The sequence below is a fragment of the Pistacia vera genome, unplaced genomic scaffold (assembly GCF_008641045.1).
Source record: "Pistacia vera cultivar Batoury unplaced genomic scaffold, PisVer_v2 Contig526, whole genome shotgun sequence".
Classification (NCBI taxonomy): domain Eukaryota; kingdom Viridiplantae; phylum Streptophyta; class Magnoliopsida; order Sapindales; family Anacardiaceae; genus Pistacia; species Pistacia vera.
In genome coordinates this window covers 984,687-990,943 of record NW_022196364.1, presented here as the reverse complement: position 1 = coordinate 990,943, position 6,257 = coordinate 984,687, and positions in this window count along the sequence as shown.

Sequence of the window (6,257 nt, the reverse complement as noted above, 5' to 3'; positions counted from 1 at the left end):
AGCATCCGTGACTGAACTTATTTCAAAATTAGCATCCTCATAGTGCTTAGATTTGTAGTCTTTGATGGCCTGTTGGAGAGTTGAAATAGCGTTTAAGTAAAGTTCATAACAATCAGTCAAGCATGAGCTCATGAATGGATCCAACTTTTTGTTCTTCAAGAGTTCATTAATATATGACCTTGTGTTTGTGACGTTGCGTCGAGTTAAGTTGATTGAGATCATACCCAGTTGGTGAAGATTTGCACAGTGGCTACTTGGAACTACTTCAAGAGAAGTTATACAGAAGCTGTAGTTGAGGTTAGGGTCATTTTGTGCACATTTTGTGCAAGTTTGATGGACCAAGTCGTGGGCAGTTATTAGATGATCAGAGAAGAAGAAGAAGAAGAAGAAGAGAAGCGAAAGTGGAGAAGTTGAGCAGTTATTACATAAGGGACGATCGTCCCTTAAGTGTGGACTGCCGTCCCTTAATTTGTTGTTTACATAAGGGACGGTCGTCCCTTAAGTGTGGACTGCTGTCCATACATAATGGACGGGCGTCCATTAGTTACTGACGCCCGTCCACACTTCCAAGTTCTTTTATTTTGTTTTTTTAAAACCACAATAAGGGACGGGCGTCCGTAACCAAAGGGACTCCCCGTCCACAATTTATGGACGGGCGTCCAAATTTTTTATTTTATGTTTTAAACTAAATTAAGTTTGGACGGGCGTCCATTCCTTACGGACGCTTGTCCAAACTTAATGGACGGGCATCCCTTATTTGTGGGCACCCGTCCAAAAGTAATGGACGGCCGTCCGTAATTTTTATAAAAATATTTTATTTTATTTTACTTATGGATAGGCGTCCTTTAAATGGGGACGCCCGTCCGTTGCATATGGACCCTCGTTCATATAATATGGATGGGAGTCCATTTGAGTGAACGGACATCCATATTTGATGGACGGCTGTTCACTAGAAAAATAATTATAAAAAAATCAGGCGTGGTGTGAGTCAGGGGTACACATAGGCCAGTACACATTTTCGGTGCAAAATTTTCAGTGTCCGTAGCTTTGTTGTATTTCCAATTAGAGTAAATGACTTTTTCACACTCTCAAGTAATGGCTTAATGACACTTTTTTATCCATAGACTTTTAAAATACCATTTTACTAACCAAATTTATATTATATTTCCGATTTCGGCATCGTTGCGACCCCACACCATCACCAATCTCTTTTCCGATCATCACTTACCAAAATCTCTCAAACCCTACTCCCGCCGACCCGGCCAATCAGAGGCAGATCCAACGACTTTTTACCCTCAAATTTTTTTTTAAATATTAATATGTATAATTTATATATTTTGGCCCACCTTAACAAAAATATTAATGGAAAAAAATAGTAATGTATAATTAATTTTTATTTTGGCCCACCTTAAAAGAAATTCCTGGATCCGCTACTATCGCCAATCATCGGCAATTGAGCATTAGGATTTACACAACCGCCCATTCCAAGTCAAATTCTGATTAATTCCAATCACCAAATTAAATCCAATCTTCCAGCACCAAAAGATTTATCGGTCTCTTCTCTTCAAAAGTCTCAACAGCTTAGACCGAGTTTGCTCTTTGTTCGTCGTCGAAATATAAATTTGGTTAGTAAAGTGGTATTTTAAAAATCTATTAGTGAAAAAGTGTCATTAAACCATTATTTGGGTTGGAAAAAATTGTTAACTCTTTACAATTTTAATAAAAACTATGTTAGATACAAAAGTTAAAAGTTTTAAAAAGATTTTAACAACATAAAGGAATGTGTAGAGAAATTAAAATATAATTCGAAATTTTAACAAGTCTAAATTAAAAAGAAATACACTAAACACAAACATATATCACTACCAATAAGTGAAATTTTCAATACTTCTTGAGAGACAATGAATATCAATTGCCGACTGATTTAAATGATCTCTCAAGGCTATATGAACATTAACTTATTTTTGAATGTAAACAATTAAAATCTAAGAAAAGCAGATTAGAGAACCCAAATCAGGAATTATATGCTTGAGTTATATAGGGATTGAAACTTTCATAAAACTATGTCCAAACCTTAGTACCTTACAAGCTGCATATACTATGAATCCATATTTGTAACATTGATGGTTAAATTCACAACGAAGTTACGAATATGATGACATTCCATGCAACAAAAATCATGTCCTAAACTACACAATATTACAAAAATTCTATCGATTGTTGTAATCTTTCCCCTGTATAGCGGCAAACTCCCAAAATTATACATACTGTTGAAACTTCCCATATCTAGAAATTTCAAAAGGGATCCCAATTAAGCTAGTTGCAGAAGAACTATAGAGAGGTTTTCTCTATATACATCTAATCCAATGGTCTTCAAATTCGTTGTGTCATTAATAGTATTGGTATACAAGGAGCAGTGTTGTTCACTCAGTTTTAGCGAGTAAAGAAATTTCTCACCTCCCCTCTGTAATTATGTCACTGAACCAAGTGGCATTTTCTGGAGAGAGCAATGGATCAACTCCGAGGCTAAGATCAGTTGCACTATCACATTGGCTCTTCTTTCTACTATAACTTATTGTCGATGGGGATGTAACAATATCTTTGTTCAAAAGGCTATTTGTTATGTCCTTATAATTCCAATCAGTCAAACAATTTGGCTTTGAAGTAACAGTTTCCACTTCAATGTCCCTAGCAAGCATGTTAACAACGCGTGACATTGTTGGCCGTAACATGAGTGACGCTTGAGTGCACAAGAGAGCAACTCCTATTACGGGCATATTTTTTTTTTTTTAATATATTTTGTTTAGGTATCGGACTGTTGAGGGAGTTTTTCTTTTCCTTTTTATGAATTATTTTATTTAGGTTTTTTCATTAAATTTTAAATTTATTTTAAAATCTATTTTAAAAATAATGAATAATAAGGATAATTTTGGAATTTTAAACAGTCAAACCTGGTCAAATTATAATTTTGATGGACGGTGAGTAGTGACGGGTGGCACATATTAGATTACGAAATTAAGGGTGGAATCGTCCTTTCACGAAACATAAGATAGGAAAATGTAATTGCGTTTTTTTTTTTTTTTTTTTAATCATGCCATTAAACATTAGTCTATTAATTTTGTAGTGCCCACATATATTATTTCCAACAATAAAGCTACGGGCACCGAAAATTTTGCATCGAAAATATGTACCGGCCTACGTGTACCCCTGACTCACACCATGCCTAATTTTTTTATAATTATTTTTCTAGTGAATGGTCGTCCATCAAATATGGACGGCTGTTCACTCACATGGACTTCCGTCCATATTATATGGACGGGGTCCATATACGACGGACAGGGGTCCCCATTTAAAGGACGCCCGTTCATAAGTAAAATATAATAAAATATTTTTATAAAAGTTAGGGACGGGGACGGCCGTCCATTACTTTTGGATGGGCGCCCACAAATAAGGGACGCCCGTCTATTAAGTTTGGACGGGCGTCCGTAAGGAACAGATGCCCGTCCAAACTTAATTTGGTTTAAACAATAAAATAAAAAATTTGGACGCCCGTCCATAAATTGTGGACGGGTGTCCCTTAAGTTTGGACGGGCGTCCATAACCAAATGGACGCCCGTCCTTTATTGTGGTTTTAAAAAAACAAAATAAAAGAACTTGGAAGTGTGGACGGGCGTCAGTAACTAATTGACGCCCATCCATTATGTATGGACGACAGTCCACACTTAAGGGACGGCCATCCCTTATGTGAACAGCAAATTAAGGGATAGCAGTCCACACTTAAGGGATGACCATCCCTTATGTAATAACTGCTCAACTTCTCCACTTTCGCTTCTCTTCTTCTTCTCTGATCATCTAATAACTGCCCACGACTTGGTCCATCAAACTTGCAAAAAATGTGCACAAAATGACCCTAACCTCAACTACAGCTTTCTATGTAACTTCTCTTGAAGCAGTTCCAAGTTGCCACTATGCAAATCTTTGCCAACTGGGTATGATCTCAATCAACTTAACTCGACGCAACGTCACAAACACAAGGTCATATATTAATGACCTCTTGGAGAACAAAAAGTTGGATCCATTCATGAGCTCATGCTTGACTGATGTTATGAACTTTACTCAGACACTATTTCAACTCTCCAACAGGCCATCAAAGACTACAAATCTAAGCACTATGAGGATGCTAATTTTGAAATAAGTTCAATCATGGATGCTTCAACCACTTGTGAAGATGGGTTTAAGGAACAAGAAGGCGTGGCTTCTTATAATAGAAAGGGTTATGGCAGACAACTGAAAGCTATTGTTATTTCTATTATAAGAAGCCACGCCCTCTTGTTCCTTAAACCCATCTTCACAAGTGGTTGAAGCATCCGTGACTGAACTTATTTCAAAATTAGCATCCTTATAGTGCTTAGATTTGTAGTCTTTGATGGCCTGTTGGAGAGTTGAAATAGCGTTTAAGTAAAGTTCATAACAATCAGTCAAGCATGAGCTCATGAATGGATCCAACTTTTTGTTCTTCAAGAGTTCATTAATATATGACCTTGTGTTTGTGACGTTGCGTCGAGTTAAGTTGATTGAGATCATACCCAGTTGGTGAAGATTTGCACAGTGGCTACTTGGAACTGCTTCATGAGAAGTTACACAGAAGCTGTAGTTGAGGTTAGGGCCATTTTGTGCACATTTTTTGCAAGTTTGATGGACTAAGTCGTGGGCAGTTATTAGATGATCAGATAAGAAGAAGAAGAAGAAGAGAAGCGAAAGTGGAGAAGTTGAGCAGTTATTACATAAGGGACGATTGTCCGTTAAGTGTGGACTGTTGTCCCTTAATTCGCTGTTTACATAAGGGATGGTCATCCCTTAAGTGTGGACTGCCGTCCATACATAATGGACGGGCGTCCATTAGTTACCGACGCCCGTCCACACTTCCAAGTTCTTTTATTTTGTTTTTTTTAAAACCACAATAAGGGACGGGCGTCCATTTGGTTAAGGACGCCCGTCCACAATTTATGGACAGGCATCCAAATTTTTTATTTTATTTTTTAAACCAAATTAAGTTTGGACAGGCGTCCATTCCTTACGGACACTTGTCCAAACTTAATGGATGGGCGTCCCTTATTTGTGGGCGCCCGTCCAAAAGTAATGGACGGCCATCCCTAATTTTTATAAAAATATTTTATTTTATTTTACTTATGGACAAGCGTCCTTTAAATGGGGGCGCCCGTCCGTCGCATATGGACCCCCGTCCATATAATATGGACGGGAGTCCATGTGAGTGAACGGGCATCCATATTTGATGGACAACCGTTTACTAGAAAAATAATTATAAAAAATCAGGCGTGGTGTGAGTCAGGGGTACACGTAGGCCAGTACACATTTTCGGTACAAAATTTTCGGTGTCCGTAGCTTTGTTGTATTTCCAATTAGAGTAAATGACTTTTTCACACTCTCAAATAATGGCTTAACGACACTTTTAAATCCACAGACTTTTAAAATACCATTTTACTAACTAAATTTATATTATGTTTCCGATTTTGGCACCGTTGCGACCCCACACCATCACCATTCTCTTTTCCGATCATCACTTACCAACATCTCTCAAACCCTACTCCCGTCGACCTCACCAATTAGGGGCAGATCCAACGACTTTTTACCCTCAATTTTTTTTTTAAATATTAATTTGTATAATTTATATATTTTGACCCACCTTAACAAAAATATTAATGGAAAAAAATAGTAATGTATAATTAATTTTTATTTTGGCTCACTTTAAAAGAAATTTCTGGATCCACTACTACCGCCAATCATTGGCAATTGAGCATTAGGATTTACACAACCGCCCATTCCAAGTCAAATTCTGATTAATTCCAATCACCAAATTAAATCCAATATTCCACCACCAAAAGACTTATCGGCCTCTCCTCTTCAAAAATCTCAACAGCTTAGACCGAGTTTGCTCTTTGTTCGTCATCGAAATATAAATTTGGTTAGTAAAGTGGTATTTTAAAAATCTGTTGGTGAAAAAGTGTCATTAAACCATTATTTGGGTGGGAAAAAATCGTTAACTCTTTACAATTATAATAAAAACATGTTAGATATAAAAGTTAAAAGTTTTAAAAAGATTTTAACAACATAAAGGAATGTGTAGAGAAATTAAAATATAATTCGAAATTTTAACAAGTCTAAAATAAAAAGAAATACACTATACACAAACATATATCACTACCAATAAGTGAAATTTTCAATACTTCTTGAGAGAC